The sequence below is a fragment of the Dipodomys merriami genome, unplaced genomic scaffold (assembly GCF_024711535.1).
Source record: "Dipodomys merriami isolate MVZ:Mamm:240054 unplaced genomic scaffold, mDipMer1.0.p SCAF_11, whole genome shotgun sequence".
Lineage (NCBI taxonomy): Eukaryota > Metazoa > Chordata > Mammalia > Rodentia > Heteromyidae > Dipodomys > Dipodomys merriami.
Window position 1 is genome coordinate 30953494 of NW_027202382.1, and position 27237 is coordinate 30980730.

A 27237-nucleotide genomic window follows, 5' to 3' on the forward strand; every position below is an offset into this window, starting at 1 on the left:
AAACTTATTACCCTTGTAGATTTATGTACCAGGGTTGTTTGTAGGTGTAACATCATTTTGTATAAGCAGAAACTTTCTAGATAAAATGAACAAAACTTAATCTAAACCATAAACAAATAAAACAGAATCACAGCTCCTCCACCATTCCACAACTTGAACTAGCTTACACATAAAACTGTATGAATGAAGAGGAGGCTGTGTCCCCTGAGAAAGGACCGCAGGACACTGCTAAAATGTGTACCATTAATATTAATCCTAGTGACCCTCAAAAGGTCCGATGGCCCCCTGACCTATAAACTGAGCATTAGTATTTTGGAAAAGATCAAATAGAAGTCACTAATACTGGGGAAATGAAATAATTAGACACTGGCTCCAGTGATGTCAATCCCAGGAGAACCCCCATAGAGTTAGAGTCTACCAATTGAGTAGGAACTTTTGGAGATTTGTTTTGATCAAGAGAATTTTCACTCTGGATTGTCCCATAGTGAGCTCATCTAGTCCCTTATTTCATCCTGTAATTCTGGAATCCCATTCTGGAATGGAAATCAGAATAGATGCACATAGCACCAATGGAGGTGCTCACTGAAGGCAGAAGCAATGTAAGGTGAGTGGGGGATGCAGGTGGTCATAGATACTAGCCATGACCCTGTGACCACTCAAAAGCTGAGGGCTGTAACTGTCATGGATACTTTCTTCTTAAATTGTTATGAATATCCATGTGTATGTAGGTACATAATATACAATAACCTATATTATACAATATCTTTGTTTTCCTTCACTTGTTTTTATATCTACACTAAGATGGTTGGTTTTATAGCATAGGATTCAACTACTTGATTTATGTATGGTACTGAAAACATTTCCAGAAGAGTTAACATTACTCATGTACTTTAATTCCATTTGTAGACAAAGACTTGGTGTAATTTTAGTTGTATACAGGACATTTCTATCCTATTAGGCAATATTATGAATTTGTTATTGTCTTTATTTGGAAATAAAGTTAATCTTGAGGAGGAAAACATAAGTGCCAGTTTGACAGAAGGTGAACATCTGTTAACTGTTTTAATTTTGCTAGCTTTCGTATGAATTTTTTAAAAATAAATTAACCAATAAAGTGATTAAAACAAGTTGCCCTCCTTAATGTATATGGGTCTCAAGCAAAAAAGACTAACCTTTCCCAAGAAAGAATTCTTCCTACCCTATGACATTTGAACTGGGATATCTGCTTTTACCTCCTTACATACTCAAATTGAAGCACTTTGCTCTTCAAGAGTCTTGAGCCTGTTAGCATTTGGATGGGAAGTCTACCAGCGACTCTCCAGATTCTCAGACGTTTGGATCTTAGACTGAAACGAATCCATTCGTTCTCCTGGGTCTCTATCTTGGACTAACTCTGCAGACACTGGGTCTTGCCATCCTCCAAAATCACATGAGGCAATTCTTTAAAGCAAACAAACAAATATCCTACTGTTTTCTGTTTCTCTAAAGAACCCTGACTCACATATGTACAAAATTAAGAATTAATTTGAAAATGGAAACTTTCAGGTCAGTATCTGGCTCAGCTAATCACTTGGATTTTTGCATTGCTTTGTAAGTAGGACTGGGAAAGAAGAGGAAGAATGAGGGAAGACAGCTAGCTCATCTTCAAATAGGAATATAGGTGTGAGTTATAAGACTTTATTTAATAAAAGCAAAAATAAATTACCATAGTATTCTACAGATGGCAGAAAGAATTTAAGTTTCAATATTTTCAAATAACTGGGTGTCTTCCTTAACATGGGTCTATTGAGACTAGGTAAAGAACTTACAAGGGCCTAAGAGATGCGATTCAGAGGTTGATAAGGATTTGTGAGGTGAATTCTTTGTCATATGTTTTAATGCAGATTTTAGGATGGTGATGTTTTTCTGCTTCAAATACCTGAAAATATCCTTGATTTTTCTCCTTTTTAATGAAGATATTTCTACTTAGCAAAAAAGTCATTTTGGTGTTTTACAGAAGCATGTTCACTATTTTAAGAGAATGTTCAGTTTTTGAAGTATAGTTTCAGTAGTTTGAAGATGTTGCTTTACTGTCTTCCTGCGTGTCTTCTGATTGTTCTAATGTGGCTGCTATCTCTAATATCTGTGTCAATTCTAGGTTGCTTCTGGGTGTTTGATTTTTGTTTTCATTGCATTTATTCTTCCATTGTAATTTTTCATTACATTGATTCATTCATTCCTCTTTATATGGCAATTTTTGATTGGGGGGTTGAACATTATAAATATTACCTGTGGATGTCTAATGATGTTTATTTATTCTAACTTGATGTGACATGACCCTTCTGTGTTTTCTGCCTGATGTATATGGATGACAGACTTTTCTCATTTGAATAGAGAAAAATTGCATTCCACTTGGTTCAGAATGAATAGTGTATACTGTCACTTCTAATTCTTTTGATTTTTTTCTCCAATTTCCAGTGGTTTACTTACATCCATCCCTGTAGTCAACTAAATACCAGAAAGAGATACTTTGTATACCTGTGAATTTCTACATGAATCTTCCTAATTTCAGTATCTGTTCCGTGACTTCCAGATTCTTTCTACTTTCTGAATTTTCTATGCTATTTCCTTATCTCAGTCCACTGTATTGTGCATTTTCTATCTTAGACTACATCCTGGAAAACTCAAAAGAATAATATTCATGCCATGTATCTGGGATCAGTATCATCTTTTTCTTAATGGCCAGTATCTTAAATGTCCTATGTTCATGTAGAAAGGACTCATGAGTGAAAGTATTTGAGCAATAATTCCAGTGAGAGTCAGCAGCACTTAGGAAGTTATTTGTGATAGATGCGCAATAAAAACCATACCATGTACTTTTAGCTTGTTTTTGCCATTTGCTGAAGTAACTCACTAAAGTTTTGGGGAAAGGATGATGGTAAAAATTCTGTCTTGAACATTTTCAGTTAGAAGTGCTTGTGGGACATGCAGGTAGAAATACCAGGGAAGCTAAACCAAGCCAATAACAACAATGAAAACAGCAACAATCTCTGGTCTGAATCTATTGAATCAAAGTTCTTTTCCCACAGATGCTGATTAAAGCCATAAATATTCTGTTGTGACACTGTGGTGATAGTAATGCTTAGTCGGTAGGTTTAAATTTTTTTATTTTGACTGGGCACCAGTGGCTCAGACCTGTAACCCAACCTACTCAGGAGGCTGAGATCTAACTAAGGGTTACAGTTGGAAGTCAGTCTGGTCAGAAAACTTACCAAGAGACTTTTTTTAAATTTCTAATTAACTAGCCAAAAGCAAGTAGTGAAGGTATGAGGCATGGCTCACACGGCAGAGCATCAGCTTTGAGTGAAAAAAGATGAGAAAGAACCCACAGCCTTGAGTTCAAGCCTCAGTACTAGCACACGCAAGTGCGCACACACACACACACACACACACACACACACACACACACACACACACATCTTTTCTTTGTTCTTTTTTGTTATTTACTTTCTGGTTGTTGTTGAATAGTCCTTCTAAAAGGACAGATGAGTTTTATGAAATATACCTGTCTTTAACTTGGATCTTTTTGTCATTTTTTTTTGTTGCATTTTCTTTGGAAAAAGAAAAGGAAACAAAAACACACAGGTTTTATTATGTTTTGAAATAATCATTTGTATGCTCCAGATGGGGTTGGTAAGTGGTAAAAAAAACAAAACAAAATGGAAGCAGTGGGAAAAATACATAGCTCATGAACATCTACATTCAGCCTGGTCATGGTGGAAGGTATAGATACATTTTAAAAATAAGCATTTGTTCTGGCAAATGTCTCACAAAACCAATGTTTGCTTTTCTACATGATGGATACCATTAGACATCCTGCAAGAGAATGCCATAAACTGGATTCTCTGCCTGTGGCCTGGGGTTTAGCAGAGAGTCGTTGCTAATGAAACTTTCTAAACTGCTCTGGGAAATGCTTGAACAATATTGGCATAGTCGCAATGATGTGGGCAATTACAGACCACTGCTTTGACAAAAAATTTGCAAAGTGGAAGTAAAACATTTTGATATTTTGAAGAGATCTTAATCATATCGGAGACTCTCATTTTACATACGGGGAGATTGAGTCTTAATGAGGGGAAGTGATTTGCCTCAGGGTGCAGAATTGAGATTAAAGCAGGATTCATCTGTATCCAATGTTTTCCATTTCCAAGTTCATGAATTGGGAAGAGTAGGCTCAAGCTCCCGGGATAAATGGGAGTACAGAATCATGGCCAAATAGGAGTTAATTGGCCTCACCTGGATCTCATGATAGGGAGGGAGCGCAAGCCATTGCTATTCTAGTTAAACTATATACAGTGCCACTCTCACTGACCAGCCTTTATCTCATCCCAGAATGTGAGAGCAAGCGGAAGCATTGTACACAATCACATAACTGTTGACTGATGTCAAATGTGAGTTGGGAAATAGAAAAATTAAATTAAGTCAGAAAGTAAGGCTTAGTCACCTACTGGGTAGTATCAAGATAGTCAGGAGGGAGGCCTAGCTGTCCATTTCATGCTGAAATATTGAACTTTTTAAACTAGTGGACTCTTGAATTTCCTGAGAGGAAATAGTGTTAAAAGGGGGAAATAGAGCCTTTAAGATGGAAAGAAAATATATGATCCCGGTACATTTGTTTAGTCTTTCTGCAACTCAGATAAAGCAAAAAGCTCATTAATTTAGAATTGGTGATAATTTGTACAGGGCCTATTCTGAAGTTTACCTTTGCTTTATCTGGCTAAAAGGATGTGGAAAGCAAATTAACAGTGTAAACAGTATGACAGACAGCAATATTTAACCTTTTTAAAAGAGCAAACTTTCTTCCAATATATTTTTTTGTAGACTATGTGCTCCCGAAGTGAGCACATCTTCCAATATCTTTAGAAACACAACTTACACATACAGAGATGGCATACTAGTTAAAGATCTTTCTTATCTCTTTATTATGGTAGGTTCTTCATAATTTGTGCCTATGAGAGTTACCTTTGTTTGACTTAATTTGTGTTCCTGGGAGAAGTCAATTTGCATTTTTATAACAATCAAATTTTTAAAGGTTGATCCTAACCTAAATAGGTCTTGAATGTAATCATTAGACTTCATAACCTATGACTTTACTGCTATTATGAAAAATTACAGGACAATGGGCAGCACATGGCCACAGAGCAGAGCCTGGTGTTCAGCCAGACAACCTGGGCTCAATTCACTGTTCTTGTGTTTGTTCTGTTACCTTCTACCTATTTTAGGTTACATAGATTTAATCTTGGTATGAGTCTGGCTTCTTGAGAGAGATAGCATGTATATAGAGATAGCATGTATATAGAGATAGACAAGTACAGATTTACTAGGAAACTGGCTGGTTCAATTATGGCTGTGGAGTCTCCAGCCTAGGCTATCGGGAAACTGGAATCCTAAGATGCTGGTAGCAGGTTGCAGGACAAATCCAATAGGAACTAATACCACCAGTGGTGTAATTCTAAGTCTGAGACTGAAAAAATTTGAGAATTCAGAGGTGTGTGGGTGAGGGTGCTTATGTAAGTCTTGGATTTCAAAGGAGCAAGGAACCCACAATTCTGGTGCTCAAAGTAGTCAAAAAGAAAATTTAGCTCAGTTCCTGAAGAAGAAAAGCATTTCTTCTACCCACGTCTTGATCCATTAGATGGTATCACCCATGCATTTTCACTGGTTTATGCAGATTCACAAGATAATGTTCTGTGGACATATCTACACAGACACACCAAAAAGTAATTTTTTTGTGTGGTGCTAGATATTGTTTAATCCATAAAGTTGACACTTAAAATGAACTGCTATCACCATCAATCTGGGCCTTAGGCAGAAAGCCTCATGTACCATGGGACTCACAGGATGGATACAAAGATCAACTCTGCTAACATGAACAAAAGGGCATGATGCACAAGGAGGTAGTATGAGAATGTAAACGGAATGCATTGCTACTTTAGATGTAACTAAAGATTGACATTTTAAGCCGGCCTTCGCCCTCTTTTTTTTTCTTTTTTTATTGTGCAAATATTGTACAGAGGGGTTACAATTATATGGGCAAGATAATGAGTACATTTCTCATCAAGCATTGTAGCCTCCTCCTTTGTTTCCCCTTCCCATCCATTCACATCCTCCCCCTGCCCCCCCACCCAATCCTCCCCACCCCCACTCCCCCCCCCCCGCCCCGCACGAAAGTTGTAAAGTTCGTTTTCCACATAATGACTTGTACATCTCATTGTTGAAATGGGTCCACCTGTATCCCTATTTAAATGATTTGTTTTTCCCCTTCCCCTCCACAAATTGTACCGACATCAAATACAGTGAAAGCAGGGGTTATACTGTGGGGGAGGGACATACAAAGCAACAAAGAAATAATCTTATAAATGTGTTAGAAACAATAGCATGAAAGAAAAAAACACATTTGAATACATATCTTAGGGTTCATTTCCCTAACATCACCTTATCTGACCTTTTCTGCTTGACTCAGACATATACTAGATATTGCAAATAAGGGAAACCATGGGTTCACCCTCTTTTATAAACCTACTTTCAGACATTTCTTTCAGAGCTACAACACTTTGAAACTTTCTTGCTAACATGTCTTCTTATCTGGAATTGCTAGACAACTTTAATTTTCAGAGGTTAACAGAGCCTCTAGTTTGTGCCCTTATAACATTGGTTTCCTTGATTCTATGTTATATTCTCTTCATTTTTATATCCAAAGGCTTAACACATAGAAGAAAAATAATTTACCAAGCAGGAAAGATGAAGACAACACAAAATGGATAGAAGAGAAAACTTTTTAATTGAGCATATGTCCTGTTACTAACATCTCCCTAAACCCCCTCTGAATGAAACTGTCCTGTCCATAGTCTGCCAACAGGAAATTTCATGTCCATCACATGAAAAGCTTATTAGAAAATTTTGCAATTAGAATGGGTACCAGATCCATGATAAAGATGACAAGAGGTTACCCAAGCAACAAGATTGTACCATGGGATCACATCTTCCCAGACCATAGAAAAGTGCCCACTCAACCCAAAGCCAATCAGGCACCATTACCACCCACAACCACATTTTTCTGTGTTATTGTAACAATCTAATATTTGTACAGGTAGAAAAGTTGTCTCCATTTTGTGCTTGGAACTAAAACCACATTAGTCCAAGACAATCATAGTCAGCTCATTCCTCTTGATAGCATTTGGTACATAGTACATTTCATAGTTGTGGTTAATGAGGTGTGAGACTGATGGGCATAATTGTGAGACTTCTGGTGAGTTCTGGAAAAGGCCTTTCATTCTTCGAAAGAAAACCTAATAAGACAAATGTCTACTTACGCATTTCGATTAGATGCTTAGATCTGCCATAACAATGATGTAAAGTTTTAAGGTTCAAGAACCTCAAACCTTGGGTTATCAATGAGATCAAATCTCAGGAGAAACCTATTTTAGGGATTCTTTTTATTAGAGAATAGTCTTTCTTTATTGTTTTTGCTAATTTAATCAGTCATTCATTACATGTATTCAAAGATACAATAACAAATACACTAGCCAGTCCATACATAGATCAATTGCTGCCTCATACTAAATGATGAACTGGGCATTCTTCTTATCTTTTCTTTTCCAGGAAGTAGAATTTGGTATTATAGAAAGAAATGAAATTTTAGATTAGTAGCTAAATCCCTAAGGATTTTAATTAAAGGAAGATGTTTGAGTTGCCTTATTGAGTCAATGTCAAACTCAAGTCACAAGGAAGAATGAAGACGTCACAGCAAAAGGTCAGGAAGAAGCCAGAGATTGCTGGCTCAGGCCTGTAATCTTAGCTATGCAGCAAGCTGAGATCTGAGGATCATTGTTCAAAGCTACACTTGTCAATTAAGTCTCTGAGATTCTTATCTCTAAATAACTTGCAAAAGACCAGAAGTACAGGTGTAGCTCAATGATAAAGCACTAGCCTTGAGCAAAAAAAAATCTTAGTTGAAAGGATCCTGGCCCAGAGTTCAAACCCCAGTATCAGCAAACAGCACAATAAACAAACAATAAATAATATAGATTTTTCCTTTCCATTTTCCATCCATATGCACTTCATTTTGTGTTCATTGAGTTTTTTGTTCTGTTTTGTTTTGTGTTTGTCAGTCATGGGATTTGAACTCAGGGTCTGGCTTCTGTACCTGAGCTCCTTTGCTCAAGGCTAGCCCTCTAGCACTTTGAGCCACAGCTGTACTTCTGGTTTTTGAGTGGTTAATTGGAGATAAGTGTCTCACAGGAACTTTTGTGCCCAGACTGGATTTGAACCATGATCCTCAGATCTCAGCCTCCTAAGTATCTAGGATTACAGACATGAGCCACAGGCACCCACTTTTCAATTGAGTTTTACTTCAACTCTTTATAAACAAAAGAGCTGAAGAGAAATGCATACCTGGTAGATAAATAGCAATGACATGATCCAACACCTGAAATTTGTATATTTCATATCTAAGAATAAAACAAAATAAAAACCAATAGACTGAGCAAACAAAAGCCATTTATCTTGATGTCTCCTCCTTTCTTTGTTTTTTTTTATAGCCTCTCTAGTCAGTATTTACCTAAACACAACTCACTATCCCAATAAAAACACTTCCCTAGGAAGGAGAGCACTTCCGTACAGTTTGTTGTATTATAAAATGGGATTAGTTTCTTAAACTGGATTGATCTCCAAATGTATTCACTGTCCCCTACTCGTTATCTCATAGAGATCATCACTGGCAAGGTACAAAGTTGTCATGCTCAAAGGTTGTTTCAGGGTATCTAGAAGGAAGAGACTAGGATTGTATCTAAATTCCCTACAATGGAGAAGAAAATTCCCACAATATCAACAGTACCAAAGGAATGAAATACTGACCTAAAAAGATCCTTACTGGTAATAATGGACTCCATTCTTGGAAGATGAAAACCAATATAAATTTATGGTGATTTAGGAGCTTTTTGTATTGAAAAAAATACATACATACATACATACATACATACATACATACATATATACATATATATATATATATATATATATATATATATAGTCAGCCATGTCCAGGCATTAATTGCATGGCATTTGTTCACTGACATGGTGTTTGGGTCCCAAAGTAGCTGAAAAAAAATGAATCCACATTTGGATGCCAGCAAGCCATAGAAAGAACAATGCTGGTGAAGAGAGGTATCAGATCATCAAAAGTGGTGAACTCATGGCTTTCCGTGCTTTAAAACCAACTCACCTTCAATGCATAGGGTGCTTTCTATATTTGAGCACATATTTTGTTCTAAATGTTGCATGTTCTTAATTTAGAAATGCTTGAGTAATATCTCTGGCTTTGTTCCAGTAGTGGACATCTGTTGGTGTGTGTGTGTGTGTGTGTGTGTGTGTGTGTGTGTGTGTGTGTGTGTGTGTGTGTGTGTGTGTGTGTGTGTGTGTGTGTGTATGTGTGTGTGTGTGTGTGTGTGTGTCCCTAGCATCCCTCCCCTTTTTACTTGGGAATACTATTACAATTTTCTTTGGGAAATACCTCTCTCTACAGGGTATTTCCTATGAAGCTCTGATCAAGAACTTTTAAATGTTCTTATTATATGTAGGCAAGGGTCTCAAGCTAGGTGGGTATGTTTTTCTCCTTCGAACTTTAAGCTCTAGTGAGGTAATGTCAGAATAGGAAACATTTAAAGCTGACTCATACAGAATTGGGATAGTACCTTTAAGAGAATGTTGACAGCTATCTTAATTTAATATTGCCGATGGGCAGGGAAGGTGGCTCAGTGGTAGAGTGCTTGCCTTGCATACATGAGGCCCTGGGTTCGATTCCTCAGCACCACATAAGCAGAAAAAGCCGGAAGGGACACTGTGACTCAAGTGGTAGAGCACTAGCCTTGAGCTGAAGAGCTGAGGGACAGCGCTCAGGCCCAGAGTTCAGGCCCCACAACCAGCAAAAAACATAAAATTGCCTATTTTGACCTAAGTTTTCCCCATTATCCCCTCAATTCTTTGAGTAATTCTCGACTTTTATAACTACAGAATTAAGCATTGGGAACAGAAGGTATCTGTACATTTGAATTCAGATTTCTTTCTCTTAATTCATACAATAATGATAGGAAGATATATTTTTCTAGCCTATCTCCTCTCCTTATCTATCAAATAAGAGTAATGAATTAAGTCATTCATTATGGACCCACTACTGGCTCAAAAGTCCTAAAGTCAAGCTATTACCAGATCTTGTTTAATTAGAAAAGATAAACTCTAATTCCAGCAGCTCCAGGAGGTGGAGCTCCAGTACAATGATGATAAGAGTCTTGGAGCCTGAGCAATACAACTCCTTCTGGGTCAGAGATCTTCCAAGAAATCTACTGGGTTGTTTCCACAATGTCCACTTGATTAAGCAAATTTTCCTCTTCTATTGCTCAAGACATCTTTGTGTGTGGCAAATGTGGGAAGCCTTTGCTAGGCCTCTGTAGAGACAGATAAGCCTACTTCCTTAAATACCTCCCTGTCGGTCCATTTAGAAATATTATATTTTGATATTAGGAACAGTGACATTGGATAGAAATGACAGGGGTTAATATTACATGCATGGACAGGTACATCTGAGTGAAGACAGGCAACAATGGATGAACCAGTGTCAGTTCTGCCATGTATAACTGTACCTTTGGAAAATGATTCTGTATTTTGCTTCACTTGCCTCCTCTGTAACTGATTACACTGGATGAGATTTGTGGTTCCCAAATTTATATTTTGGCAGAGGAAAACAGTGGGAAAGAATCTTTTCTTAAATAAAGTCATAGATGAGATTCTCATATATAAATATTTCCTAAAGCTCTTTACATTACAAATGACAGTCTGAATTCAAACAAGCTTAAAAGTAGCACAGGAGATATATTGTCTCACATAAGTAGAACATCTGATGGGAAGAACATTGTCAGACATGGCTGGTCATGGGATCAAAAGCTGTCATCAGAAATCCATGTCTCCATTTCCTATGCACCTAGTTCTACTTGGCTCCATTCTCCAACAGAGCTTCAACATGTGGCAGCAAGATGACTGTAGAATAGGGAGGAATGGAGAACTCTTCTGTTCCCCATCTTGGTGTTCTGTTTCTGCAGAACGGTCTCTGGGACCGCTCAGAGTAATGTCAAGTCTGTTATCCAATGAAGAGAAGATATGTCCTGATTGCTACTTCTGTCAGAATAACAGCATGAGAAAGGCAATTTATACACAGAAGACATGATGAAGGAAAGCTAGGAAAAAGGTAGAGGGGAAAAAGGAAGGATGAAAGGTAGAAAAGATAACCAGGATTTAAAAAAAGTAAATGAAACTGGAATTGTGATAGAATAAGAAAGACCCAGGTGAGGGGTTGTTTTGTGAGGTTTTGTTTGTTCATTTGCTTTTTCTTGGCGGAACCTAAAAACCACGAGCCTACAGAAACATGCAGTTTCTTGCAGCTAGACCCATGAAAGGTATAGACCACTAATGTGATTTTCTTAAGCAGCATACCTCTATTTCATATATCATATTAAAGTAACATTTCTTCCCAATTTCAGTGGGGCAAGTATGTATTTAGAAACCAACTGGTGACTTGACATTGTTCTTCAGTGTTTTCTTTCTTTTTTTTTTAATATTATTTTATTTTATTTGAGAACATACTGTACAGAGGGGCTACAATTACATGGGCAGGATAATGCATACATTTGTAACTTGGCTTAAGCCATGTCTTTTCTTTGTGCTTGATAGGGAATCTAGAGATACTTGAATCATTCAGAAGGGATAATGGAGTAACAAATAAAAAAACTCAGCTGCCAAAGGATTGGTGTGCATTGTTGTATCTGTAAGAGCACAAATGGCATCACTTTGACCACCTCAACCATCTTCTAGTTGAGAAGACTGAACTCTAGAAGGGAAATTTTTTCTTCTCAATGCCGTTCAGTGATTTTTGTCTAAAGCAAGAACTAGACCCCCAGAGAGAGGTTTCCAACCCCCTGTACCTTCCAATCGAGTGCTTCAGGAGAGGTTAAAAGCCAGTGCATTTGTGTTTTCATGGCACTGCTAGGATTTGAACTCATGCTTAGCAGAAAGCCCTTGACTACTTGGGTCCTTCTCAGCCCTTTTCAGATTTTACTCATTTTTCAGATAAGGTCTCGTGTTTTTGCTCAGGCTAATCTCATACCAAGACTCTCCTACCATATGCCTCCTGTACAGCTAGAAACACAGAGGCCCAGTACCATACTTGGCTTTTTGGTTGAAATGAACATTTTGCCTAGGCTGACCTTGAACCACAGTTTTTCTGATCTCTGCTAGAACCACAGTCCTCCTGAGTTCAGAAAACAGGCACACATGCACCACCATAGTTGGCACACCAATATATTGATAATATACTTCTGATCATGTCGCTTTACTCTCAATTGTTTTCCTGATTCCCCGCCTGTGGGGAGTGGCACAAAGACATCAGTAGAATGATCAGGCCATCCCCCACTCCTTAGATCTCCTTCATGTGAAAGTACAAATGACTCATCCTGACATTTTTAATAAATTTTTCTTTGTTCTATTGTTCATTCAAACAACCCCTGCGTTAAAATGGTACATCTTCCCTCTTTTATGCTACCTGTTTTGAAGCGTCTAAGCATACATATTCTTCCCTGAAGCAATTATGATACTACCTTTCCTTTCCCATAGTGCCTCATGCTTATTTCTCTGGCTACTTTTGCTAAGTTGAATTGAATTGTTTCACAGATCTAACACAGTGAATATCACTTTGAATAAGTATGTTATTATACTAATGTTGAAAAGATGTTTAGAGGCAAAAAAAATCCTTCTGCAAGACCACAGTAATAAACACAGAGTGGGTATCATTACTGGTTCTCTTTCTTGAAAAGCCTGAACAAAATCTTAGCATCATCATTATAGCATGATGCAGTCAGTATCTTTTGGTTGAAGTTGTCAATAAGTCAAACCTTATTTATCATTCTCTTCTATCTCTAAAAACCAAACAAACTCTTAGATTTTTGAGGCTGCATTTTTGCTCAATGAAAAAACCCCCACCATGATCTGATAACACTATCCATCAAGGGAACAACAAAGAAAGATTGTGATGTATACCCATCTGTTGACAGTGCTTCAGTTCTCATTCTTATCTATTGTTTATTTATTTTTGTGGTCATGGGGCTTGAACTCAATGCCTGGGCACTCTCCCTGAGCCCTTTTGCTCAAGGCTAGCACTCTGCTACTTTGAACCACAGCACCACTTCCAGTTTTCTGGTGGTTAATTAGAAATAAAAGTCTCAAAGACTTTCCCTCCCTGACTGGCATTGAGCCGTGATTCTCAGATCTCAGACTCCTGAGAAGCTAGGATTACAGGCTTGAGCCACTAGTGATTGGCAGTTCACAATGCTTTAATTCCAGCTCCACATTTGAAGGAATGTATTTGTTTACATGGCTGACGGATAGTGATGGCACTCTGCTATCTACCTGTGCAGGTAAAGTGAAATCCTCAGCTCTTTCATCACATTCATCTCTCTCTCACCGTTCGTGGGGCCTGAACTCTGGGCCTGGGCACTGTCCCTCAGCTCTTCACCTCAAGGCTAGTGCTCTACCACTTGAGCCACAGCACCACTTCTGGCTTTTTTCTTTTTGCTTATATGGTGCTGAGGAATCAAACCCAGGGCCTCATGCATGCAAGGCAAGCGCTCTACCACTGAGCCACCTTCCCAGCCCCTCATCTCTCTCTCTTTAAAGAAAGTGAACTCTATATACACTATATACACATATATATATATATATATATATATATATATTAGATAAGCTCATGCTAGTTCACATGTGTTTGTCCTTGAACTTATACCTGCAAAAATTGTCTCATTTTACTTTTTATTATATAATCCTATAAAACAGGTCTGATTATTTTTCACTTCTGAGAAAATTATGTAAGGATCACACAAATAACATGATCTATCTCAAATCAAACAGTATATAGATCCCAACATTAGAGTCTCTGGTTATTCTAAACATAAAATGGATTTATTTTATGTCTGCTTAATAAATACTTGATACATGTGCATGCATGTGAGTGAATGAACATCCAATCTATTACCTCCGGACACCTGTAGTATAATATATATGTCTGAATGCACAAAAGTATATATATTTTTCTACCTTGGAACCTTGAAGAGAGATGTCAGAGTATAATAACTCTGCTTGGAATTTTACTCATACTCTCTCCACTAGAAAATTGTCATGCTAAATATATATGTCAAAGAGAAGCAAAAATAAGTTAAAATAAAAATATTACTGTCATCCTTCAGAGACTTTCTAAACATAGTCTTTAAAATATGTTTGTGTTTATGTGTTTTCCTGAAACAAATCATGATAATGTTCTTTTTCTTTCAGATTCTGTCCTGTGCAAAATATTTCTTGGATTGGCAATAAAGGGAAGTGGTGAACCTTTCCAGAAAATGGTACAGTCTAATAAATTCTAAGCAATATTTTTAGCTTGATTTATTATGTGTTTTACAGAGCCTTTTCATGCTCTTTGGGATCTTTGTACTTCTTTTATCCATGGCCTTAAGCTCCATCTTCAGCACCTGATACACTAGAATTGTTTCCTTTTCCTTATGCATTCCAACTCTTGTCCACTTCTTCACTACTGTGGCTTTCTGGTGTAGGCATTACCGTACTCTAAATGTTCAACTTTTCATGTAATGAACTATTTGGGCCCAGGTAGATTTCTTCTCTGGTCTGCTCCTGGACCTTCTCTGGACCTGTGTTACCATCTTCATTTTGAATAACATCTGTTCTTCACTTTTGTTCACTAATATTCTTCATTCTTCAGTACTTTTGTGCTTCACTGAAAAACTTAGTTCATATCCTTTTGTATTTTACTGAAACTGGAGAATGTTCCTGTCATCCTAGGTGAGGTGGCTCAATTCTGTAAATCTTGGTAATATGGGAGGTGAACAGCAGGGATCTTGATCCCTGTTCAAAGTCAGGAAAAAAGAAAAAAGAAATTCTCTACACTCCATCTCAACCAAGGACTGTGTATGGTGGAGTGCACCTGGCATGCCAGTATAATGTTTGGAGGATGCATAATGGCTGGGTTAGTGGCGCATTCCTGTCATCCTCAGAGATACAGGGAATTACCAGAAGGATGGTGGCAGCCCCAGCCAACCCAGCCATAAAATGAGACATTAATTTAAAATTATCCAATATATAAAGGGGATGGAGGCAGGGATCAAGAAATACCTGACTAATGAACACGAGACCTTAAATTGATTTCTCAATACCAGCCAAAAAGTATAGATTAGTTAAAGACAACTGAAATTGGTTTTCTAAATGTACCATTTACAATTACAACAAATTATAAAATATTTGAAGGAGCCAGACGCTGGTGGCTCACACCTGTAATCCTAGCTATTCAGGAGGCTGAGATCTGAGGATCACAGTTCAAAGCCAGACTGGGCAGGAAAGTCCATGAGACTCGTATCTCCAATAAACCACTAAAAAACCAGAAGTGGCGCTGTGACTCAAGCGGTAGAGCACTCGCCTTGAGCTGAAGACCTGAGGGACAGTGCCCAAGCCCAGAGTACAAGCTCCATGACCAAATATATATATATATATATATATGAAGGATATATTGAAGATATATGAAAGAACACACTGAAGGCTACAGAATAGTACTGAGTGATATTGAGACTTATGTAATTGGAGATATATACCATATTCATGAATACAGCACAAGCACTTGTCGTTTCTTTATGGTAAATATGCTCAAAACACTTTTAAGTCACTTAAGATACATAGCACAGGGGCTGGGAAGGTGGCTCAGTGGTAGAGTGCTTGCCTTGCATGCATGAGGCCCTGGGTTCGATTCCTTAGCACCACAAAAGCAAAAAGAAATAAGCCAGAAGTGGCGCTGTGGCTCAAGTGGTAGAGTGCTAGCCTTGAGCTGAAATGCTGAGGGACAATGCCCAGGCCCAGAGTTCATGCCCCACAACCAGACACCCCCCCAAAAAAAGATACATAGCACATTATTATTTATACTCACTCTGCTAAGCAGTAGCACCCCAAAATTGATGATCCTTACCACATGTAAATTTGCATCCGCAATTATTCAAAAGAATACAAAGGTAATTAAATTTAAAAGATCATTAACAACAAAACTCCATAGCTTCTCTAAATACCAAATTATTGTCTACTCCATGAGATAATTCCTACACATAATAATAATAATAATAATAATAATAATAATTACCTACACATCTCTTCAAATCAGGGCTCTGTCTCTGTTTCAGTTCTTAATGTGTGCTAAAATGATGCCCTTCAAATTCTTGAAGACTTTTGGACTATTTGAGAAAGTTTTAAAGTCAGTAACTTAAAAAAATATGATGTATCATAATCTCATGGTAGATTGGATCATTTCATTGGCCATACTTCAGGTTTGATATTTGCTGGGGGTTTATTTCTTACTTTTCCAATTATATGCCATATTTGGTGCTTGAAAAATTCAAAACAGCTTCATTTCCAACCTTGTAAATCTTGAGTTGGAAATATTTTTCCCTTAAATTGTGCTTAGAAATGAGACACGTCTTAATTTATTACTCCACTCCCTTAATAGACAGACAAATGAACCAAATGACAAGAGTCAATATTTTTTACTGAAAAATCTTCTGGCAAAATTCACAAGTTTGTTCGGTTCACTTTTCTTAAAGTTTCCACTTTATTGTAAGTAATAATATTTCCACTCATAACACAGGTTACTCAGCATCCTCCAACAGCAATTTCCATGCTTCTATGCCATTCTCTGCTAAGACTTTCCTGCCCACCTTCCTGGTCTCTGCCTATAACCTGGTTCAGAAGCTAAAGCCATGCATTTTATTTTTGTTATGGTTGCAATTGCTTATTTTTCAAGTTATGTATTGCTACCTACAATTCTTCCTGATGTGCAGTGGCATAAAACAACATTTCTTTTCTTCAAATTGATGACTTGGGTAGCAGCTGGGAGGTTTTAGTCAATACCATATGGCATTGACTAGGGTAAAATAAAATAAGGGAGTTGTTTTTAGTCGAGAGCCTTGCTGAGACATGAATGTCAAGCATCTGGATCAACAGGGCTAGGTATCTGCTTCAGAGTCTCAGTTTTTCATTCATGATATCTCTCTCTTTCTCTCCTTCTCCTCCTTCCTTCTCTCCCCCTCTCCAGAAGTTTTCTAGTAAGTCTAGTTCAATCTGTGCCAAGAAAAAAAGAAGCAATGGAACCTATTAAGGACAGGGCCAAAGCTAGGATAGAACCGCTTATACAATAATTTGTTAGTCAAAGAAACTTACAAGTTTATGCTAGAATGAAGGACAGGTAAAGTAGAGACAACTTTCTGGTAGGAAGACTATCATACAGTTGTAGAGATGGGAGGAGTTTCTGGTCCCAAATGGTTCAGGTATTTCAGGCCAACCCCTTTTGGGACACAGGGTTGTTTTTTTTTTTACTTTTTATAACTAGAGACTGAATTTCTTTTTTTTTTTTTAAATTTTATTTTATTTTATTTGTGAACATACTGTACAGAGGGGTTACAATTGCATGGGCAGGATAATGCGTACATTTCTTACCAAGCATTGCAGCCTCCTCCTTTGTTTACCCTTCACATCACTTCCCAGCCTCCCCCCTCCCCCCCTATCTCAATCCTTCTCCTTCCCCCCTTCCCCCCCCCCCCCCGCACCGACGTTGTAAAGCTCATTTTGGACATGACAACTTGTACTTCTCATTGTTGCAATAGGTCCACCTGTATCCTTAAACAACTGGTTTTTCCCCATCTCCTCCACAAGTTATACTGACATCAAATATAGTGAAAGCAGGGGTTATATTGTGGGGGAGGGACATACAAAGCAACAAAGAGATAATCTTATAAATGCATTAGAAACACATGCATGAAAGAAAAAAAACTTTAAAATACATATCTAAGGGTTCATTTTCCTGACATCACATTATCTGACCTTTTCTGCTTGACTCATACATATACTAGATATTGCAAATAAGGGAAACCAGGGGACCTATGTTTCTTTGGGCCTGGCTTACTTCACTTAATATAATTTTTAGAGACTGAATTTCCTGAGCACCACAAAGTCAGGATGTGAGTGGGATGACACTTGTTTGTAATTGAAAAGTAAGTAAGAAAAGATCATCTTGGACCAGTACTAATTGTCTGGATCTTTCAGACCATAGGTTAAATGAGTGCTAAGACATGTTTGAAAGTGCTTCAGTCCTTTCCAAATAATTCTGTAGGTCCTAGTTACTATAGAATGCACTTCAGTGATTCTATGCAAAAATGATTTTCACTGCCAATGGCTTATCACAACTCTTGATGGCCAAAATGCATCATAAAACAGTAAGTACAATGTGTCCTACAACATCTCTTAAATTCATCTTGAAGATTCCTGGTGTCAGCATCTCAAGAAATGATAACTCACAGGATATGCTCTAGTGAAGTTCAAGGACATAGGGAATCAGAGCATTAGAGAATTTGAGCCACTTGTTGGAGGTAAGTAGAAGCAAAACTTGGGGCAAGACTCTGAGTATCTTTTCCACAGGGCCATTTTCTTTGAGTCTGACATATGTTCACATACCAGTTAAGCATGATGCTTTCTCTTACTAAAATATCCTTGGAACCTCTTTGTCCCCATCCTTCCCACACCAAACCCATTCTGTAAGATCCCACAACTATAGAATAGAGAAAATTCAGAATCATGTGAATTCATCCTACATGAGGCAATTGGAGGTCATCATTAGAACCTCAGTAATGGTATTTCCCATGTTCATAAACTTCAGCATGTGCTCATTAAGAAACAGATAATATTAGTGCTCTCTTATTATCAAAGATCTCCTGAGACAATTTCACATTTCGTATTACATTTCACATATCACCATAGTGCATATAGCAAAGTGATACCTTTGGGTAGGAAAACTAGTCTTGAAATCATCCCTCCTTTATCATTAAAACACACACATTGAGTACCTACATATGTTTTCCAGACAAGCTAAGTGCTTTGGACACATTCTCCTTGACCAACTTAGAGTTCTGGTCTTGTGTAAAAACTTTCCACTCTTTCATGATTTCCAGACAGCGTCTAGTTGGAATGGAAACTAGTACCAAATTGGGTGTTTGGTGAAGGAAATGACACGTGAACCTCTTAGAACTAAGAGGTGATGTCACATCCTGAGATGAAGACTGTGGCTTGATGCCTTTATGGCCAGGAATTAGTGAGGTGACATAGAGAGAGAACTGGTCTAAAAGTCAGAGGATGTGTATTCCATTCTGGGCACATCTGATACCTCTCTGCTGGACCCTGAGGGTACTAAATTACTCAACCTTTTTGTATGTCTAATCTTTTGTTATGTCATCAGTCCTGGGGCTTGAACTCTGGGCTTGGGTGCTGTCCCTGAGCTCTTCAGCTCAAGGCTAGTGCTCTTCCACTTGAGCCACAGCACCACTTCCAGCTTTCTGGTGGTTGATTGGAGATAATAGTCTCATGGACTTTCCTGTCTAGTCTGGCTTTGAACCATGATCCTCAGATCTTGACCTCCTGAGTAGCCAGGATTGCATGCATGAGCAACGGGCGCCCAGTTTGATGTCTAATCTTGTAAAACAAGTCTTCCCAAACTGAGTGTTCTGTACCCCAACTTTGTTGGAGTTTCTGTACTACCAACTTTGAAAAACGCACACTCTAGGCATGCATAAATGAATGGGAAAAATTATAATTGGACCTGGTTTCTGGTAGCTCACACCTGTAATCTAAGCTTTTAAGGAGGCTGAGATCTGAGGATAGTGGTTCAAAGACAGTCAATGCTGTCCATGAGCCTCCCAGTCCATGAGACTCTTAATCTCTAATTAATCATATAAAGCCAGAAGTAGAGCTGTAGCTCAAGTGGTAGAAGGCTACTCTTGAGGAAAAAAAGCTCAGTGACAGCCCCTAGGCCCTGAGTTCAAACCCTAAGACTAGTATACAATAGTTATAATCTAGAGGAAATATTAAAATTTCTCTGTAAAGTCTCCAGAATAGGACTTAGGAACTTGCAAAGAAGCATACTTTTAGGCTAAGGTTGGATGTTTAACAAAAAGGGAAGTTCTATAGGTAACAGAGGGCTTCATTTTGCTTTGAAGGACATTTACACATGGTGGACATAATTTATATTTTTAAAATATCTTTGACTTCTTTAGAGGAAGTGAGGGAATAATTAGGAGACTACTCAAATCCAAGTGAGGATTCTGGGAGAGATATTGAAAGAAGAAAAACTAAGTTATGAATGAAGTAAGTTACAGTGTTTCAGTCCTCTCATCATAGTTACCTGGAAAATAGATATGAGAGCCATTGTGGCTTGAGGTCAATCCAGCATCGCAAATATTCAATCTCAACTAATGGTTGGGCACAGTGGTTCACCCTTGTTATTTCAGCTCCAGGAGAAGCAGTGGCTGTGTGCATTGGTACACCTGCAATCCTCAGAGACACAAAGAAGCATGCACAGGAGGCTTGCCAACTATGCCTTTCTCAGGTTATAAAGTGAGATCTTACTTTGAAAAAAGCCAACACAAAAAGGAGCTAGAGGCATGGCTCAAGTGATACAATACTTGCAGGTGAAGCTTTGAGTTCGGTTCCAAGTACATCCAAAAATAAATAAATAAAAAAAAACATTTAAAACTTATGAATGGATTGACTGTGGCCAGTAGTGAAAAGATGAGCATCAAACAGATGATAGAGCATATAAATTTGCCTCTCAGAGGAGAGGTTTAGAAAAGATAGAATTAGAGAGTGATTTTCATTTAATGAACACATGGCAGGCTTCAGAGAGGGCTACCATGTAAGCTGATTCATGAAGGATGAGTAGGGTTCACAGATTGGGATGTGAATGGGAGTTAAAGCAATGTAGACTAAGAGAGGTAGGCAGAGACTAATTGGGCCAGGCTCAGGGCCATTGAGCCTTCAGATCACGTGCATTACTCTCTGTACCAATGCCATTCTTTTTACTCCTGGGATGTCCACTAGACCTCTCAGATCCCTGGACAGTTGGATTCAAAGCAGCTCCAGGACTAGAGCTCAGAGTAGTTTAATTGAGGATAAGAATTGAGCCAACAGGTTCTTTTTTTTTCCTCTCAAACTAGAGGGAAAAAAATTCCCCCCTGAATAACATTGAATTAATTAGTGTTTGTCTTTTCCCAAGTCTGGCAACCTCATCCAATGTAATCTAGCTCAGACTTCAGTGTCACAACCCAGGAGAGTAGGACAGATTATAAGCAATTTAGAGATTCCCTGTCACATTTAATTTGTCTTTTGGCCAGGGTTTTTGATTTTATTTCTAAGCTTTTAAAAATTTGAAATCAATTCCAAAAATAAAACATGTCTTTCTTGTAGACTTTGCCCCAAAGCAAATGCTCTTACAGCCAGAGTCTAGATCTGTATTACCGCAAGTTTTAGGATCTTACAATGTCTTTGTATTTCTGCTACTCTATAGGCAGAGGGCTTTATGTTCTCTCCTTCTCTGCCACTTTCCGGCTCATCTCCTCCTGACATTAATTTGATGCTTTTAATTTATTGTTGATACATTACTTTTTGATGACTGCTCTAGTAAGTTACTATAAACAGGAGTTTTTTAAAAAAACCCTCATATTTCCTATAGCCTATTCATATAGCCTATAAGTCAGCAGTTTGGTGTGACTCTCAGGTTGCTAAATGTGAGCTGTAAGAAGGCTGGGTGATTTGAAGGAATGTTCCAACTTATCTGGAACAATGCAACTCGTTGCTAGGGTTTGGGGTTGGTTTGTCTCCCAAGAAGTCCTATGTTGGAGGCATTAATCTTCTGTACGCAGGTGGTGGGCATTTACAAAGTAAAACCTAGTCTGCAGGCTTTAGATCCCTGGGGACATATCCTCCAAGGGATTGTGGGACTGAGGCACGCTGGATCCTTGTCTGTATCTGTGACCTCCCACTTCCATACACATTCCCTCTATCCACCACCAGGTCCTCATCTGAGCTGAGTGATACCAGCCTTGTGATTGAATCTATAGGATTGTGAGATTAATAAACTTCTTTTCTTTGTAAGATTTAGTCTATCCATGTACTTCACTATTGTAATATAAATAGACCAATGCATGCATGGTTAAAATGCCTAAGTTGGCTTTTACTTGCTATGATGTGGGGCCAGGCTAAGGGGCCCTCTACACTCACAATTAACAAGAGGTCAAGTCTTTCTTACTACCTTCGAGTCTACCAATGCAGACAGGATCCATTCTTTTATCCACTCTTATTTTTCAGGACTCATACATAGATTAGGTTCACCCAGATCATCCAGGGTATTCTCTGTATCTCAAACACATTAGTGGTGGCAACATTGGCAAAGCCTCTTTTACCATGTAAGGTAATCTCTTCATGGGATCTGGATATCAAAGAATAGCCATCTGTGCAGACAATCATCTCCCTGGAATACTTAACAAAGAGGAAGCCTTGGTGCTTTGTCCATTGTGGTAGAAAACAAAATAAACCAAACAAAAAAGTTTAAAAAAAACAACAGCAGAGCACTGGTGGCTCACACCTCTAACCCTAGCTACTCTGGAAGCTGAGATCTGAGCTATGACATATCATAATGTCTATGGCTATAGGATGGATGCATAGATGTATATGATACATGAAAAGGAGCAACTTGTGTCCCTATATGACAGAGATGAACAAATAGGTGCACAAGTGGGAAACCATTGGCACAATGTCATTCAGTGGTTCGTGGCAAACCCCAGACCAGATTACACTATCATATGAGAATTCAATGGGAGGATTTTTACAAGAACAAAATTCCACACCTGCTGCCTCTGCCATTCCACGAGCAGCCTCGGGACAGAGCGTCTTGATTTCCTTCCACCATGGCATGCCACAGGAATTAGTGACTAAAAGACAGGCATGCTGATTTCATCTGATGTGACAACTTTGGTCTTTCTCTGTCATTCTGAATTCCCACAATTCTCTTGGACCTCTGACCTTCCAGCCGAATCGATGTCAGCTCACTTAGCACTAAATGTTTCCTGCACATTGAGTCATTTTGCATCTGCTTAGTAAAAATGGAGACATCTAGCATGAAATAATTTCCATCTCATGTGAACCCCAAATCAACCATTTCCTGCTGAAAGTGACAGTATTGGGAAGAACTTGGAGTCATTATGAGTTATCATTACCCAGGCTGCTTTCAAATCCTATAGCTAGAGACAATATAGGTCAAAATTTGAGTTGTAGTTTCAGGAAAGGATTAAAATATACCCATCCTCCTATCCAAGAGAGATCTTATCTTTACCTGAAGACAAAAAATTGCCATTTAACTTAGAACCGAGCACATTGGTGGTTGGGGGGGGGTGTCAAGGGTTCATTTTTTGAGCCATGCAGAGATATCTAAGTTATAGAGCACCCTGGAAGATACACCGAAGAATAAAATAAAATATCTGCTCTTAGAAGAATTTTTCAGTCCAACATGAGCAGATGGAGGAGCACAAGAACACATTTTGGGACAGCAAAAGGTGTAGTTAATGACAGGTAGGGTTCTTACACTGACAGCATTCAAAGATTTTGGGCTGTGCAAATTTTCATACAGTAAAATTTCCTAAAGAAATCCATCAAATAAAAGGGGAACTTGCTACAACTGAAGTGAAAACAAGCCATTAAGCAATTCTTATCTCGCCTCTTCCTTCTGTATTTTCTGACAAAGGTCCTACTAATGTATTTAAAAGATAATGTGTAGCTGACTTATACCTGTTGATTGCACTGATCTCCCGATACAGGTAGAAAGAACTTTTCTTTTACATACCTACATACAGTATAAAATCTCAAACTTACTGTGGAGACTAAACGTTCCCATATTCTCTATTTGTACCTTAGAGGATTTTCATATTTCCTTCCTAGGTCTCAAGGCCTAGTCTTGCTTGCTAAAGTCTAAGAATGTAAAGTGACAGTCAATTTTAGCCGATTGAAATGAATAACAGAAAGATGTTTTGTGTGACTTAAAGGGGAAGGAAGAGTTAGGAGAGAGGGCTGGATGAAGGGAGAGATGGAGAATAAGCAAATACAATCAAAACACTCAATGTACCTATGTGAAAATGGAACTTGAATGGAGGGGTTAGGATAGATGGAAGGGGAATGCTAGAAAGGGTAAGTAACATTGACCCATGTTTATTATTTCATAAATGAACATTGTTCCATAGAACCCCCTTTATGCAACTATTTAAAATATTAAAGTAATTATGGCTTCTTTGGCTGCTCTGTGAATGTCCATGGTATGTTGAGAAAGAGGGAAATGATGTCTCTCACTTACTTTGCAGGGCTGCTGCAAATAGTGTGTAGGCTAACTACTGCACAAGGGTAGACCATGAAGAAATCTTACTGCACTAAAGAAGATATACACTCTGATGAGAATCTGCATTCACCTGGACACAGGGTACATTTTCTGTTAGTTATTTCAAAAGTGTCATGTTAATAATTTGTTCTTTATCGCCTCCTCCAGGAAGGTCTGTGTTTTTCAGGTTTTTTTTAAATGTTATTTTATTGTAAAGATGCTGTACAGAAGGGTTACAGTTACATTTGTAAGGTAATGAGTACATTTCTTGTCGGGCATTGTTACCCCATCCTTTGTTTTTCTCCTATTACCCCTTTCTGCCCCTGCCTCCCCCACTACCACCCCCCTCCCCGAAGTTGTAAAGTTCATTTCCAACATAGCGTCTTATATCATTGTTGCAATGGGTCATCCTGTGTCTTGTTTCAGCATTTTGTTATTTCTCTCCCTCTCCCCCTCCCCAAATTAGATAAGTGTATATACAAGATGCTGGGTACCCAAATCAAATACAGTGACACCAAAGTACTAACAGGAAGATGCAGACCTATTGGCTAGTGTCCTTAAAGCTTGCATTAGAGGAAATATGGTAGGTGATTGAAGGTAGGGCGCCTCTTTTGTAAGATGCCTAGGGAGTCATCAGGAGCTCTCCATTTTTACTTCCACTATAACCAGACCCTATAAGCAAATCATCCCAGACTCGAGCATTCCTTTGGTTGAGTACTCATAGCTAACCCGTCTGTGCATACTATAGACTCTGTGTTAGGGTTCCTAACTCTGCAGGTCCAGTCCCTTCCACAAGGCCTAAAGGTTTGTGACTAGTGTCATCAGGAAGATGCATGTGCCTTTTCCCCATTATGGCAGGCAATGAGGCTCCAACTACCACTCTAAACTCCAGCTTCCAAAGACTCCTTCAGCAAATCCTTCCTGATTAGATCAATTGCATCATAAGTCAAGTTCATTTCTCTGTATTCACTACATTCCAGGGTTGATATACTATTGTCAAAAGCCTCCTATCGCTGGTTCAGTCCTTTAGTATTCACTGTGTATGCACAACATGGTGGAAAAGTCAAATGACTGAACCAGTTCCAAACATTTTTGTTCCACATCAACATGTGCCAGTGGCTATTCTGGGAGACACAATTGCATAAGGATAGTGCTTAGCAGAAAGGTCAGATAAGATGATGTTAGGAGAAATGAATCCCAAGATAAGGACACAAGTGGTTTTTTTCTTTCTTGCTATTGTTTCTAACATATTTATAAGGTGATTTTTTTGTTGCTTTGTATGTCCCTCCCCCATGGTATAACCCCTGCTTTCACTGTATTTGATGTTGGTATAATTTGGGAAGGGGAAGGGAAAAAAACATATTGTTTAAATAGGGATACAGGTTGATCCATTGCAACAATGAGATGTACAAGATATTATGTGGAAAAACAACATAGTGGGGGTAGGAGGGAGTGTAGTTGTGGAGATGGGAGGGCAGGGATGGTAGGGGACAAACAAAGGAGGAGGCAACAATGCTTGATAAGAAATGTAATCATTACCTTGCCCGTGTAATTGTAACCCCTCTGTATGGTATTTTTACAATTAAAAAACTTATTTAAAAAAAGGATAGTGCTTAGCACCTAATGGCATGCGTCATTGCATAGATTGTTTGGTGCCAGTGTCTGCCATACTTATTTATTTAAAGTGATTTAAGTGGCACCTATGGAGGGTCACTTCTGACTCCTCAAAGACAGAGTAGAGCTAGGCGCTGGTGGCTCCTGCCTGTAATCCTAGCTACTTAGGAGGCTGAGATCTGAGGATCGCAGTTCAAAGCCGTCAGTGGTGCTGTGGCTCAAGTGGTAGAGTGTTCATCTTGAGCTGAAGAGCACACCGACAGCACCCAGGCCCAGACTTCAAGCCTTAGGACTGACAAAAAAATTTCTAGATGCCACTGTGGTAGTTTCTTATTGCTGCTGTACCTAATTACTACACATTTACAGGCTTAAGACAGCATGGATTTATTAATGTTCTAGAGGTCAAGTGGGTTACATCTATCTATCTATCTATCTATCTATCTATCTATCTATCTATCTATCTATCTATCTATCTATCTATCTATCTCTACATCCATAGATGTACACATATATAGACAAAGTGAGAGAGAAATCAAAGTCTGTTTATTTGGAGAAGAACACAAAAACCCAATGTCTATACTTTACCAACTATTCCTTCCTTTTCTTCCTTTCTGGTACTTTCTGTGAACATCAACAGATTTTGAATGATCTTTTTCAGTTTCCACTGGCATCACTTGGCTGCTTCTTCTGAAAGCAGAGTTTATACCTTACCCCTAGAAATTCTAACCAGTAGGTTGCATTAGTGTTGCAGATATCCACATGTGTGTGTACACATGCATACACACAAAAACATGCACAATCATGTGCATGCATATGCATGCACACACACATAAGTATTAACATATTCATGTATCCAAACACAAACTCACACACTCACTTATATGATCACATAAACATGTACACCCACAGACACACCTGCGCACACACACACACACACACACAAATGCAATGATTCTACAACCTAAACTGAGTAACATTTCTTGAAACTGATCTCATCCCCAGAATTAATGGTTTCCAGAAATTGAAACTCAGAATCAGAAAGTGAGCTATTTAATTGTCTAGTGTAATTTTGGTAACAACTTCGAGAATAGATAGGTTAGTGTCTGAGGATTTATATTTCAGGGGTATAAAAATACACCCTTTTACCAGGTGCTGGTGGCTCATACTTGTAATCCTAGCTACTCAGGAGGCTATGATCTGAGGATCACTGTTTGAAGCCAACCCTGGCAAGAAAGTAGGTGAGACTCTGATCT

The 27237-nt window shown here is 38.4% G+C and overlaps 1 long non-coding RNA gene across 2 annotated transcripts in view; it reads left to right on the forward strand.

Moving 5' to 3' along the window:
* The first annotated feature begins 545 nt into the window (after positions 1-545).
* Positions 546-27237, forward strand: part of LOC138816351 (uncharacterized) — an 85596-nt gene continuing 58904 nt past the window's right edge. For both annotated transcript variants that reach the window (XR_011368624.1, XR_011368622.1), the window contains exons 1-3: positions 546-604; positions 14410-14477; positions 24357-24472. This is a non-coding gene — a long non-coding RNA (uncharacterized lncRNA). The remainder of the gene's footprint in view (positions 605-14409; positions 14478-24356; positions 24473-27237) is intronic.